Consider the following 16170-nt stretch of genomic DNA (forward strand, 5'->3'; position numbering starts at 1 on the left):
AATAGCCACTAACAATAACATCTCCAACCAAGAGCATAGGAATCCACGACAATCTATAACAAGTCACATTTTTGAGGACACATTGTCAAACTTCTGAATATCAGACCTATTTCTGATAAATATTATTGTTGACAGTAAGTTATTTCCGGACAATAATTTGGAAATATGCCCTGAATGTTGAACACATAGTTCAGAGTTCAACTTTACTACTTGTAAGTATCATGCTAATGATAGTTTTGAATGACTGAATTCCTATTTCAAAAGTTCAATATGCCATCCAAAGTCTCTTATTTGAATTATATTATAAAGAGCATTTTGTCAAATTTACAGGTTCTGAGAAAGCCGCCAGTGAAAGAGAAAGCTAAGCCATTGAATATAACTCGGAATATCAGCTTCCAATGGCTCTTGTCTTCTTTATCATCCTAGACAGTATAAGACAGATGGATGCAAATGGTCACTGCTCTGCAACATGTAGGCCAGTCAAGAAACTGGCCCCATAGCCAGTTCACAGTATTACTTCATCCTTATGGTTCCTGTGCATATTATCGGAAAAGAAGATGGCTTCTTGTTCTACCGTGTCACAATATTTCTCTCTTGTAGCCAGTATCAGTCACGGTATACCCTATCCGCTCTTTTTAATTGAGGCTTTAATCATGTAAATTGTATCTTTGCAGGGAAAACCTCCTGACTGGCAAGATTTTGTTGGTATTCTAACATTTCTTGTTATAAACTCTACCATAAGTTTCATAGAGGAAAACAATGCTGGCAATGCTCCTGCGCCACTGATGACTCGGCTGGCTCCAAAGAGCAAGGTCTGTTCACTATCTTTTGTATGAGTGGTAGCCCCGATATTTTCGGTTTTCTATCCTTGGTTTTGCGGGGAAGCATGCAATTGGATGTTCAGAATCCTCTTAAGATCATGGGTGCTACAGTTTTAAATTCCTTAGTCAATGACTTAAGACTTTGAACTTAACAAGTTCTCAGAGATGGACAATGGAGTGGAGAAGATGCAGCGATGCTTGTTCCTGGTGACATAATCAACATCAAACTTGGAGATATTGTTCCTGCAGATGCGCGTCTTCTTCAAGCAGATCCTTTAAAGATTGATCAGGTCTTAACCCAATCCTTTTCCTTACTTCTTATTTCTGATTACAAGTGCTGGAATTTTCGGTATGCTTTTATATGGTTTATGGGATTAACTTCGACTGTTTTGGTACTTTCCCTGAGCCACGTTTTATGACAATATTTTTGAATGTGTGTAGTTTGCCCTCACTGGTGAGTCATTACCAGTAACAAAGGGTCCTGACGATGGGGTTTATTTTGGCTCTACTTGCAAACAGGGTGACCTTGAATGTGTTGTCATTGCTACTGGGGTCCATACCTTTTTTGGTAAAGCAGCACATATTGTGGACAATACAAACCAAGTTGCCCACTTCCAAAAGGTTGCTATTTATTCTGGGCTTCTGATTCTTTTTTTGTCCTTTCTCTTATTTCATAAATACATAATTTTTGGTGATATTGCAGTTGTACCAAATTGGCTAGTTAGGGTCCGTGGTAATATTGGATGATCCAGTACTCTTAGTTTCCTTCAAACAAGTATCAATTACTAATTGTTGTCATGAATAGGTTTCCACGAAAGGATATGACAAGGAAGCTGTTGTCCTGATAGCTGCAAGAGCATCCAGAACAGAGAATCAAGATGCCATTGACCCGACAATTGTTTGGATGCTTGCAGATCCTAAGGAGGCAAGTATTTTTTTTATGTCATCATATTAAATTTTAGTTGATAAGCAGGCCTATGCTTATTTTACTAATTTGTATCTTTTGTTGTGGGTTTTAATATCCATGGATGTAAAAGGCGCGGGCAGGCATTCAAGAGGTCCATTTTCTTCCTTTTAATCCAACTGACAAGAGGACAACTCTCACTTATATTGACAATGAAGGGAAAATGCATCGAGTTAGTAAAGGTGCTCCAGAGCAGGTATTGTTCTTTGGATGTTTGACCTTCTTCATTAGGCTTGGTAATGGGTTGTATTGTTTAGAAACTGCTTCAAAACTTATTTGTACACATTATATTAAAACTGAAATGACCAAATACTTTCTGCTAGATTCTTAACATCGCACATAATAAGCCAGAAATTGACCGGCGAGTTCATACAGTTGTTGACAAGTTTGCTAAACGAGGACTTCGCTCTCTTGCAGTTGCATATCAGGTTAATAATATGGCTTCTTTTGCTTTATCCGTGGGCTAAATCTTCCCAGTAAGTTCTTCTTGTTGATTATGTATATCTTTATAGCTATCTCAAAATGTTTGCAGGATTAATGCCTCTTTTTGATCCCCCACGCCATGACAGTGCTGAAACAATCACAAGGGCTCTTAATCTTGGTGTAAATGTAAAAATGATCACAGGTATCGTGAGGTTATGGTGTCATCAGTTTCACTACTGTTTTTGTAATGCAGCGAGCCGACATTTAACTATTTACTTGAAAATGTTCATCAGGAGATCAATTAGCTATTGCCAAGGAGACAGGTTGCCGACTGGGCATGGGTAAAAACATGTATCCATCATCCTCTTTACTAGGTCAGGACAAAGATGAATCAATTGTAGCTTCGCTAGTTGATGAAATGATAGAGAAGGCTAATGGTTTTGCTGATGTTTTCCCTGATGAGCAACAATTATCTTTAACTTCTGTGTTTTTTCAGATACCTTTATTTTTTCATTTCCTTAATTAGTGTTTGATTCCATATCCTTCCTAATTTTGACTGGTCATTGCAGAGCATAAGTACGATATTGTTAAACGATTGCAGGCTAAACAAGGCAGACATAGGAATTGCTCTTGCTGATGCAACTGATGCAGCAAGAAGTGCTTCTGACATAGTCCAGTCAAGAAACTGGCCCCATAGATATTTTGTTACTATGTAATATTTGCATCCACTGTGAAATGATTTACAGCTGAGAGTACCTGCCTGCCTTGAGCGACTTATAAGAATTACTGGTTTTAAGGTTTAAAGATCGATTTACATGAATTATTGGTTTCAAGATTTAAAGATATTTTTCAGTCTAGGCAATTAATTTTTCAGTCAAGATTGAATAGAATGTTTATTTGTGGTTGAGCATTATTGAAAGGGCTGAATTCGATCACTTTGTATCTCCAAACCCTGTTCCTAAATGATTTTGTGCATTTCTGTTTAGCATCTTCATTCAAATAAAGCTTCTTTAAGTTCATAATGGTTCTTGTCATACCTGGACAGATGTATGCAAATGCTCGCTGCTCTGCAGCATGTAGGCCAATCAAGAAACTGGCCCCATAGCTATTTTGTTACTATGTAATATTTGCATCCATTGTGAAATGATTTAAAGATCGATTTATCGATTTATATGAATTATTGGTTTTAATATTTAAAGATATTTTTCAGTCTAGGCAATTAATTTTTCAGTCAAGATTCAACAGAATGTTTATTTGTGGTTGAGCATTATTGAAAGGGCTGAATTCGATCACTTTGTATCTCCAAACCCTGTTCCTAAATGATTCTGTGCATTTCTGTTTAGCATCTTCATTCAAATAAAGCTTCTTTAAGCTCATAATGGTTTCGTTTATGTTGTTTGAAAATGGCAGGAGCCCCCCCAGCTCCAACATAGGCGAAAAAAGCATACATATAGCCCTTTCAATCTTGCTTGGTATCACGGGAATTGAATGCCCAAGCGAAGAAAAGTGAAGTAATAAAAGGATTGAATGACAGTCCATTTATTCCTCGACCTCTGCCTCCCATCCTCTCTAGACTTGGGACAATTTCTGCCAGGCCAACTTTTCCAAGTTCTGCAATTCAGTCCAGCTCCTGCTTGATGCAATCCATTTGCTATTAGCTAACTTGCAATCTGCGTGCAGACCCCGGCAGGGACTACCGCCACGACAGTGGCTCCTTGTTTAATATATCAATTATTAAAATGAAAAACAAATCATCATGAATTATAAAAAAAACAAATTATAATTTAATTAATAATTATGAACGATTATAAACAAACCAATCGTGATTGATTATAACCCAGAAACTGAATTTATCCATACAACTGAAATAAACACTCAATTGGGACATAGACATCAAACGTTTCTAACCAACATGGATGGTTTAAAGTCTTCATCCTCTGGCTCAGAGCACTAATAGAAACTCGTATTCAAAAATTGTGTCATAATCCCCTGATGTTTATGAGCTTAACACATCTACCTGCCCACAACTCCTTCAAAGATGTTAAAGATTCCATACTTTGGCAGCTCTTGGAACTCCAAGCACCCACTAACATCTAGGAGTCAGAGCTTTATTAGCTGGGCCAACTTCCATTGATACCAGCGTTTCCATACTTGGCAGCTCTTCGAACGCCGAGCATGCAATAACATCTCGAATTTGAACATTCGCCCACTGCACCGAGCCTGGTATGCTCTTTAGCTTTAAACATTCATATGCATAAAACTCCTCCAATAATAACGGCATCTCCAAAGGTGGATGCAACAGGTTAACATAAAAGATATATTTATATATGTATAACGTATCTAGATGGCCTACATGTGGGCTCGATATGTGGACTCGTCTTTGCATGGGCAGCCCCACATGGTTCATGATAGTTGATCCTGCCACCCTAACAGATCTATCAGAGTCACTGAACCGGCTTTTGCTTTGGTTTTCATCCATGATGTGCTTATTGATCGTGTAATCAGTCTTCAGACACACGCTCTTATGGGTAAGTGGCATTTTGCAGAACTGAGCGAAGCCGACATGCAAGTTTTGGTTGATACCAAATGGAAAACACTGTTAGGCTATTTGCCTATAGTGGTTCGTCTCCTTAACGGGTGGTATAGCTTCCACTTCCTCTTGCCAAGAAGATCTCATGAAAATCAAATCCATTCCTTGGATTAATGGGCGGAGTTTCCTGGCATTGCACTCTTGGTACATTGGATTCAACCCTCTGAAGGAGACTCCCCAAAACAAGCTGATATGGGTTAAGCTACCTGGCTTACCCATCGAATTCTGGATGCGGTAAGATTTCACAGACATTGGAAACGCTATTGGTAAATTCATGTATGTAGACCCTCAGTGTTTGGGGGCTCCTGATAAGCGGGTGGCCTCGATACTTATTGAGAAGGAGTACAGGGGCGGGTTCCAGGACCATATTGCACTTAGCTGGGGTGACACACATCTAGTCCAAAGACTAGACTTCTAGAGAGTTCTGTTTCGATGCCTAAATTGCCATCACACTCGGCATTTGCTGGCACATTCTCCATAGAGGTTGGGCACCAGGCCCATGTCGACCCGTCGACGTCAACATGGTGAATGGAAAAAATACAAAGAGGCACCTACTGTTGTTTTCTCACAAGGCGGATTCAAAACCCCATCGCTCAAACTTGGCTCTCCCCAGATTGTAGGTAATTCAATACTACCTAGAAGTAGGCATCTTTCTTCACATTTATCTACTAATCCTTTGAACTCTGCCCCTATTCCTATCCTTTCATCTCCACATAATTCCATTGGCTCTCATATTCCCATCACTATAGCCACATCCCCACATCTGTCTAATCATAACTTATCTTCTCCTCATGACTATCTTCCACCTCCGCCATATGCTCCATGCCATCCGACGTCACGAGATCCACTCTCTTCAAACCACATCATGTATGTCCCTATGCCGACGACCTCTCGTGTCACTCCACTCTCCCTGGCAACAGGCACTGGTCTTGCATCACCACACTCTCCACTAAACTCCCCTACAAATACTATGGGCAGTAACCTGGATTTCCTCCTCCAAAAGAAGTCCCTAGACCTCCGGTCACCCACTATCCACAAGCCTGTTGGTCCCTCATCCCCCCACATTAGCCCCACCTCTGTTGGGAATATCACTGTTCGTCGTCAAAAGTCTCGTGACAATAGGGACTTTCGTGTACATCCCTGACCTCTCCCTTTCAACCCCGTTGATACACATTCTCTCATCGATGTTCCCATTGTTGGTACTTCTCCCCCTTGGGCCCTTATAGCACGGATGCCCTCACATTTTCAAACATGACCTTCATCCTCTCACTTAATATGCGGGGGCTTGGGGCCACTCCTAAATTCTTGGCTCTCAAAGAAATCTTCTCTTCTCTCCACCCTTATATTATTCTTCTTCAGGAAATGATGTATCCTTGCTCCTCGGGTGATTGGGTGATTCATCTGGACTAGCATATGGCAATCATTGATGCCCACGACCTCTCAGGTGCGCTGGTTGTTATCTAGGATCCTCGGTGGGTCATGACCAAAGCATTTTCTTGTTTTGCTGGTATTATCCTTGCCAGTCACATTCGTGGACTCATGGGTAGAATCCACATTCTTAATGTTTACGCCCCATACCGTGAACGGGACATATTTTGGGACCATCTGATCGAGTCAGAATTACTGGATATTTCTTCACTTATTATTGCGGGGGACCTAAATTGCACTATTGGTTTGAATGAGATTTGGGGCTGCACTAGAAGGGTTGATGTCATGGCTGACCATATTAAGGATATCATATTAGAACACAATATGGTGGACATTTGTCCCTCCTCGCTTATCCCCACTTGGGACAATGGGAGGTCAGGTGCAGGATACATTGCAAAGAGACTTGATTGCTTTCTTCTGCGCTTGGGATGGTCTCCTCTGAAGTGATTGGCTGCTATATATCGGACCACAAGCCCATTTCTATACATTGGCTATGCGATGAGTACCGAGGTGGCATGCCCTTTAAATTTAACAGGGTATGGCTTGCGGACCTAGAATATAACGCCCTTGTTCGCGATGTCTGGAATATAGATGGGGATTAGTGTTCATCCCCCATGAGGCACATCTATATAAACTGGGGGTCCTGTAGCGGGAGACTAAGCAATGAGAGAAAAGGAAAAGGAGATATATGAACAAAGAGCTTGCTTCTATTACAAATGAACTCCTGAATATCCGCCCACATTTAGGTGAGAATTTTCTTCATGATGATATTCGTAGCTGCATTCATGTGCTAGAAACTCAAAGGAAAAAACTACTTCATATAAAAGAGACTACATGGTGATTAAAGATCACAGCAATTTGGATCCAGGAAGAAAACTGGAATACCAAATTTTTTCATAGATATGAAAATTTTTGACAAAGGACAAACTCCATTTGGGAGAATTTTTACTCAAATGGTACCAAGTTTCAGTCACAGAAGGACATCAACCGAGCTGTTCTTTCACAATTTTAGCATGCATATAGTAAAATGATGTTGGACTACCCAAAAGACCAAATTCGAGGGGTCAAACACTTTCCTACTATGTTTGATGCAAATGCTAATTGGGCACTTTTTCATCCTGTATCGGCTGAGGAAATCCTGGGGGTCCTCAAATATTTCAAGGGAGATAAGAGTCTCGGCCCTGACAGTTGGACCGTGGAACTCTTCACTCATTTCTTTGATCTCTTAAAATTGGATCTTGTTGACATGGTTGAGGAATCATGGGTTCAGGGTTATATTAATCCTCATTTAAATTCCACATACATAACGTTGATTCTGAAGAAGCTACATTCTCACACTTTTTCAGATTTCCGTCTGATTTCTCTCTGTAATCTTGTTTACAATATTATCTCTAAAACTATTGAAAATTGATTGCGACACTACCTCTATATGTTTATCTCCCCGTAGTAGTTCAGTTTTCTACAAAATTGACAGATTCATGATGCTGTGGCAATTGCCCAGGAAAGTTTGCACTCAATTCACACAAAAAAATTAAATGCGGCTATCATGAAAGTGGATCTAAAAAAAGCTTTTGACTGTTTGGATTGGGGCTATTTGAGATTGGTTCTCCACAAAGTTGGTATACAAACCAGTGTTGCTGAGTGGATTATGGCCTGTGTCTCTAATGTACAATATGATGTGATTATTAATGGATACCCTATGACTTTCTTCAAGGTTGGGAGGGGTCTTCGGCAGGGCTACTCACTATCCCCACTATTATTCATTTTGGCTATGGACGGGTTGAGCCTCCACATTAAAATGTTGCGGCCGAGGGCCATTTCCTTGCTCTTCACATTGACAGGAACATACATATCTCACACAACTTCTTTGTCGACGATGTGCTCATCATGGGGATCCTCAACAGGTTTGCTTGGTTACACCTCTTTCATATTTTCACTAAGTTTGGGAATGCATCTGGTTTAATTATGAATCAATTGAAATCTACTATTGTACATGACCAATGTGATATGGAGGTTATTGATTACATTCGAAGGTTGTTTGGAGTGGCTTCTGAGATATTGACTGGGGGTATGAAATACCTCAGTTTCCATATCAAACCATGTAGTTATAGGGTTCATGACTAGTTGTGGCTTGTTGATAGATTCTATAAAAAGATATCGGGCTGGGAATATAGATGCCTTTCCATGGGGGGTCGTATCACATTGACACAAGTTGTGATCACGTAGATGGGAGTGTATTGGGTGCACTTATTCCATTTGCCTATCACCATCCTTAAAAAGCTCAATGGGATCATAGCAAAATTCATTTGGTCTGGTATGAAAAACAAGAATAAATTTCATCTTTACCAAACTAGATCATATTTCCGTGCCGAAGCACCTAGGAGGCTGGGGCATATTAAATTTGAGGAGATTCAACTATGCCTTATTAGTTAAATCACTATGGACAAGGATATTTGGGGAAGGCACCTAGAGTATGATTATTAGACACAAATACCCGAAGGATCATGATTTTAATGTTTGGTTGGGTAGGGGGTGTATTGGGTGTAAAACGAGTGCTGCTATATGGCTCAGTTTTACAAAAGTTAGCCACTATTTTCTTTTGCTTCTAGCCTGGAAAATGGGTACTGGACACCACATTGTTATCAGACAGGACAAAATTCGGGGTCTTGAAGATGCTGACATGGTTCCTGATTGTCTCAAATATGGTCTAAATAGCTAAGGCATATACTTCTGGCAACAAGTAATAATGACATGGCATGACAGATGCCCCATCTGGAAACGGTTCGGGGAGTTGGGATTGAATGGACAAGTTGCACTAGAATGGGAAAAGCTTCGAACACAACTTCAACTGGCTGGAATTTGCAGAGATGCGGATAGAGATATGATCATCTGGAGGGGTAAAATGAAGGGCGCAAATATTATGGTGGCAGATACATATCATACTCTCTGCTGTCAGGTGGCACTACAACCAGAGGTATGTTGGTTCTTTAAATTCTGGAAAACAAATATTCCTATTAAAATCACACTTTTCCTTTGGTTAGTCTGGAAAAATAAAAATTTAATGTGGGCAAATCTCCAAAAGAGAAATTGGTTTGGTCTAGGGATATGTGTGCTTTGCAGGAATGCGGAAGAAAACAACCTCCACCTTTTCATAACATGCCCAGTTGCTTCACAAATTTGGCATAAACTTGCTGATGTTTTTGGCTTTCAATACTCTCAATTCACTTGTATTTCTGATTGTCTCAAATGGTGGAGCCAGCAGAATATTTCCTGGCATTATATCCCTCCTATTCTCTTTTGGGAGATCTGGAGGTGGAGGAACAACATTATCTTCAAAAATTTCAGAGAAAGTACTGCACAGGTGCTGGAGCGCATCAGAAATACACACTCTATTGGTCTACAATTTGGTATGGGTGCAAAAAAATCTAAACAAAAACAAACATGTCCTAAGATTGAATATCCTGTTTTGACGGTGCATCCCAAAGAAGTAGATGTGGATGTGGTTTCTTAATCCTACATTCACCTGATCAGGCATTTTGGGTTCATTGGGGTGCGAGAAATGGCACAAACACAAGGGCAGAAGCCATGGCATTATGGGGATTACTCTGGTTCACAAATTTCTTGAACATTCCTAAAATCCACATATACGAAGATTCCAAGATTATCATTGATTATGTTTGTGGCCATGCAAATATATTCCAGCCCACACTACAAGGTTGGTTGCAACAAATCACAAACCTTTGGAATTCTCACAATCACTCTTCGATACAACACATTGGCAGAGAATTCAATCAAGTTGCAAATGGACTTTCAAATAAAGCATTGCAGGAGAAGCTGATGGATTGCATATTGAGGTCAAGTTGGGGGACCTTTGCATGGACGTCAGGGTGCGGCCACTGCCAGGATAAAAACACTCTGCCCCTCATATCATTTTTCCTTAAACTGATGGATTAACATTGTTTTTCTTCTCTCTATCTATTGAAATCTTTGCTTTTTATTTCTTATAATATCATGCTTATTACAGACAATGTATGATGTACATGGAATTCCCTGACATTTTCTTTTTTCTGAATATCGTGAATACAATTAGAACTGGACATGTAAATTAATATGATGACAATATGCATGACTCTCGAGTCTATGGGACTTGTATTAGTTTCGATCTGCTGATATATGCATCTGTATATGGTGCTGCTACATGGAGTATATGTACACTTTTTTTGGAATTGAATATATCGCTTTTTTTTTTTCATACTAAAAAAAATGATTTTCACTTACAAAAAATTTGATCAATACCCTTGGACATATATGGCCTGATAAAAAATAGCGAATAAACATAAAAATGTTCTTAATAAATATAGATTTTCTTGCGATTCATTTTGCCACAATGTTTCTAACACACTCCTTGCACTCGTAGATCCATTAAACTCTTCATTGGATTCTAGGAAAAGCAGTGAAGAACATGGACCTTGATAAATAGAAACAAAAGGGAAAGATTTAAACCCTATGCAGTGGAAAACAACCTGACACTACAAGGAAGTAAACGAGTGAAATAATTTCTTATGTAAGAATAAATCGTAGAGAAGATTGCAAATGGAAAACCGAACGATGCTGATAATGAGGAGAGATATTAAAATAGTCGCCGAGATGCAGAAAAATTCAAATTCAAATGGGCTCTGAGATGCAATAAAGTACAAATTCAAATGTGTAGGGAGGCAACAAGATCAAATTCAAATGGGCACTAGAGATGCTAGCTGCAACATAAATACGAAGGAAATCCCACTGCTAGAGTTTCACGGAATGAGCTGTAATGAATGGCAAAGGTACACGGACTGTCACATATTAGAAAATGACGAATGCCCCATACCACATTTAATGAAGAATGAAATAGGGCATTGGGGTTTGTGAGGGTGCTAAGTGTGTGGGCAGGGGAGGAGGGTGGCGGAGGAGGAGGCGTTTGGTGGGGCCATCGGTTGATGGGAGCAGGGGGTCGCTGGAATCAGATTGCTGACATCGGGGACTTGTCACATCTACTTCTGATCTTTCTCTACAATAGCCTGTTCAAAAAATATAAACCCATCCCACCGCCTTCTGTCTTTTCACTATACTTCACAACTTGTGTCTGTACTTTCTCCTCCATTCTACCACTCTTGGACCCAGGGTTGGAAATTTGATTCCTCTTTACCCGTCTGACAATTTTTTTTTGATGTTTTGCGTCTTTATGCTACCCATCAAGAAACGTTATGTTTAAAATTTTTCCCTTCAAAAATAATGTCTTAATAATAAATTAACCCTTCACCAATGAAGACTTGATTAAAATATTACCCTTCAATATTACAAGTATGTTAAAAATTTTCACATATTTATTATAAGCAAAGAAACAAAATGACCATAACATAGAAAAGATTTATTGAATCATGAATTTTAGTTTGAAATTTCATGAACAATAACAATAAAATCTCCATAACTTGTTGTCCTTGACCCAAACATGCTAGAACATTCATATGTAACATGCACCTCAAGTCACATCAACAAATCAAAAGGGGCCTAAATAGATTTACCCGTGAAAAATTGAAAGCTTACAATTCTTGTGGCACAAAATCAAATAGAGAAAGACTAAAAATGTGAAGCCTAGGAGTAAATGTATATATATATACAAATTTATAGCTTCTATTTGTAATAATTGCCAAAGCATAAAAAGAGCCAAACAAAGCAATTTCTAGATGGTTTTGTCAAAAAAAAATCCCAAGGTAACATATCTACATTATTATTGTAAATATACATTATTTTGTTTACAATTAACAAGAAGCCAAAGTGCACAATTTTGATCTCAAGATGGCAATCAATGTTTCCAATATTAACAACTCAGTAGCTCAAGTAGTCAAGACCGAGATGTGAGGGATGGTGGATGACTGATGTAGTGGGGTTTGCATGAGTTACCCATTTTTGTTTGGGTTCAACTCATAATATATTTACTAACATAAATCTATTCACAATGTTTTCAAATGGAAAAAAGGATGGATAATTAGCCCTAAATTATTCACCAATTATGGTGATTAATTTTTTTATACCGATATTGAATTATCAAAAATCAATATCTATCTCTATATATATAGACGCATGGTTCTATGAATGTTGTAGCTTACCATAAATTGAGAACTTAAACCAGGTTTACCAATGAAAAAGTGGCCTACCATAAATAGAAAATTGAAATAAGGTTCACTATTGCAAAAGTAAACGTGGAGAAGTATAACCAAAGCTTGCAAAATAGAATTTTTGAAACAAAGTTATCTTACAATTATTTATAAGAAAATTAGTATCCATGATTAGAGAGATGATTAAGAAACAAAGTCTGCAACAATTGTAGAGTGTTCCACTCTCCATTTACCAATAAAGTGCAAGCTAAAAAATCTGCGAGAATATGGTACAAGAACTATAACTAATTATTTTATGGTATGGGATTATAAAAATTTGATATATATCTATATACTTATAAAAGAATGAGTACTTGAATATTGAGGCCATCAGAAATTGAGAACTCGAACAAGGTTCATCCTTGGAAAAATAAATGTGAAGGCATATATCCAAGCATTGCAAAGTAGAATTTCTACAACTGAGTTGTCCTGCAATTGTATTTAAAGTAATGGGTGTCCCATGATTAGTGAGATGATCAATCAATAGAGTCGTCTTTGGAAAAATAAATGTGAAGGCATATATCCAAGCATGGCAAAGTAGAATTTCTACAACAGAGTTGTCCTGAAATTGTATTTAAAGCAATGGGTGTGCCATGATTAGTGAGGTGATCAAGCAATAGAGTCTACAATAGTTATAGAGGGCTTCACTGTTTCCCACAATGTGCAAAAACAAAAATTTGTTAAAAGATGATACAAATCATTGTGGATAGTTCCCTTCTTCTAAGCATTAAAAATATATGAATTAAATTTGTAGTAACTCAAATCTATGATCCAAACATTCCATAGATTTGGATTTTTCGAAACCAATAATTAAGGGCAACAATGATAATGGATAGGTAAATTATAAGTAAATGCACGGATAACCAATGGAGTCAATAGAATATTAAAAAAAACCCAAGGATTTCATGGAACAAGAAATGCCAGCAATAATGATATTAATTTGGGTCGATTGTTTTACTTCTTGATACTAAGAACCCACCCCTGCACGCAGAGTCTTCAGACTCATACAAAATGCCTCTACTGTATTAGCATTTGGTTTCAGGGCTATTCTTATAACAGACCTGGTTTCATGGAAAGTTCGAAACCCAACTTGCATACAACCACCACTTCATTCTATTCTCTCGTGCGCCGTTGTTTTCCTTCAACAAGGTTGGAATTTGGCATTTTTCCCAATCATAGGGCATTTTACCGGGCAAAATGTCCTTAATTTTTTAAAGAAAGTAGAATTTTTACCATATCTATGTCGTCGTTAGCATTGGAGACATCTCCATCTTACTATTATCTTGGAGTAGATGCAGCTCTTTTAGCCAAAAATTTGCCAGATTTGAACGAGCTATCATCTCTAGACTGTAGTCTGATTTTGCCTCCATGTGATTCTTCAACAGATTTTGTGTTGCAAGATTTCTGCAAGGGACCAGGTACATTAGCTTTAGAGGCCAATCAGTTTGAAGAAGTTTTTTCTAATCAAACTATCATGTAGCGTGTCAACAGTTTTACAGTCTCCGATGATCAAAGAATTGAAGAATTCTACCATTACACGCAACAACACTTAGATTGATTCATGAACTCGATTGTACAAAGAAAACAAGCCCACATTCGTTGGGTTTGCTACTGTTGGAATCCGAAGATGAAAGAGGAAAGACAGGGAGACCATGCACAAATCCCGGAAATCATCCAGGGAAAGATTCCAAATTAATGTTGGTTTGCTGACCAGACCATTCCGTATTTGATCAACATTACCATCCCGAAACTATACTATATCCTTTCCCAGAGAAAAAATCTTCGGCTAATGGAACTATACTATATCCTTTCCCAGAGAAAAATCATCCCGAAACTATACTATATCCTTTCCCAGAGAAAAAATCTTCGGCTAATGGAATGGTGCGAGATAAGGTATTAATAACGTTTTTCAAAAAAATTAACCCGTCAAAAATACGTTCTTCACATTTCAAAACACTTCACCTTAAACGGTCATTTAAAAATTTAAAACGTATTTTACGGGTGAAATGCCTCATGACGGGCAAAATGCCCGTCAAATTCCAACCCTGCTGCCACCCTATCGATCGCAATGCACTGAACACAGAATTCGGGAAGATTGATTGTCGTACCGTAAAAAGTATTCTGCAGTTTTGCAACTGGTTTGGTAATCCCTCTGTTTAGATTTCCAGAGCAGTCCCTTTCGTTCCTTTTCAGACTCCTTAACAGAAAAGGTCCATCTGAGCACTTGTCACTTCAAGCTCATTAAAAATCGAAGGCGACTAGAGTCATCTTTTGTTTTTCTCGACTCTTAAAAATTGAAAAAACAAGTTGTGTCAAAGCATCTAAAATTTATTTTAAACGGAATAATTATCACCTTTCCTACGTTGGTCTTAAGTTGAGGAAAATGGAGTCCACCAACCAAGGAGTTCACCTTGGACGAAATCCTAGTCCCTTCTCCTCTTGGGGAGATGTTGGTGCACCCCATATGGCCACATTGTCGCTTCCAGGATTAACAATCGGCTTGCCCGTATGGCTCTTCTCAACCTCTGTCATTCAGAACACCACGATTCCTGAACAATCGAGTCAGCAACTAAACGATACCAGAGTTACCCCCCAACCCTCTACTTCGTCCAATTTTTCCTCTCCTCCTTCCTCTTCGCTTGATGAAGCTGGTAAAGCCAAAAATCAAGTACCTAAGAAGAAGAAGAAGGAAAAGAAGAAGAAAGAGAAGAAGAAGAAGGAGCCAAAGGCGAAAAGGGGCAACCAAGCGTCGTCTAGCGAAAATCCACACACTGCACCAACCAGGCCTAAATCGCCATGTGTCATTTGCAAAGGAGACCACTATCATCAAGATTGTCCTTGCATCCCTCGAATCTTAAGGGACTGGTCTCCTCGTTTGCACAACCCGGTGTTGTCAACCTCTAATGATCATGTTGAAAATACACCGTCAACTAGTGAAAGTGAAGCCCCTAGACAAAAAGGAAAATGTAAATTTCCTTGTAAACTGTGTGAAGGCAATCATGCCATCCACCGTTGTCCCTTCTTAGATGAGGCTAAAAGAGTTTTGGACGACTGTCCGGTTTCACCGTTACGGCTCCCTCCTGAATATAAGAAACTCTTACTGAGTCCGTCACTAGTTGAAAATCTGGCTAACACGCCCTTGTGGTCGGCCGAAGCATCTATCATTGAAGAAGAACCATCTGAATCCATACCACACGAAAGTCAAAAGGTCAAGGCGGTAGTTGACCCGGTCTTGCCTTTAGAGGTTCCATCTTCAGATGATACAGTCATCGAAGAGAATAAAGATGACACCGTCCAAATTCTTTTCGTAAGCACAGAATCCGATGAACATGGGGGCAACTTACCCATTCCTTTACCGCAAGAAGGAAGTTCATCAGAGTCGTACCCGGCCGTCTATTCGGTCCCACCTCCAAGCAACCTGGTTGTTTCCTTTGACTGGAATCTACTAGGCAGACCCCGTTTACCGGCTAGTATACCATTCCGAATCATCACTCAAGTATATAGAATGGTTATGGTCGGTACCATCATAGATGAAGGGGCTTCTGTGAGTATCCTTTCCTCAACTTCTTGGAAAGCGCTTGGTTCGCCATTGCTTTTGCCTGAAATGAGAATTCTAATAGGCTTTGACAAAGGAACCAGTCGACCGTTAGGGATCCTTCCCAATGTGCCCATTACATTGAGAGGGAAAACCGTTCACATGAATGTAATGGTAGTCCAAGGACCCCTGGATTATAATCTACTCCTCGGACG

At 39.1% G+C, this 16170-nt stretch overlaps 1 pseudogene; it reads left to right on the top strand.

Moving 5' to 3' along the window:
• Positions 1–557: 557 nt before the first annotated feature.
• On the top strand, positions 558–6673 carry LOC149190352 (plasma membrane ATPase 1-like; annotated as a pseudogene).
• Positions 6674–16170: the final 9497 nt, after the last annotated feature.

The sequence above is a fragment of the Pinus tabuliformis genome, chromosome 3_1 (assembly GCF_031772625.1).
Source record: "Pinus tabuliformis cultivar Carrire ecotype Pingquan chromosome 3_1, CPIR1, whole genome shotgun sequence".
NCBI lineage: Eukaryota > Viridiplantae > Streptophyta > Pinopsida > Pinales > Pinaceae > Pinus > Pinus tabuliformis.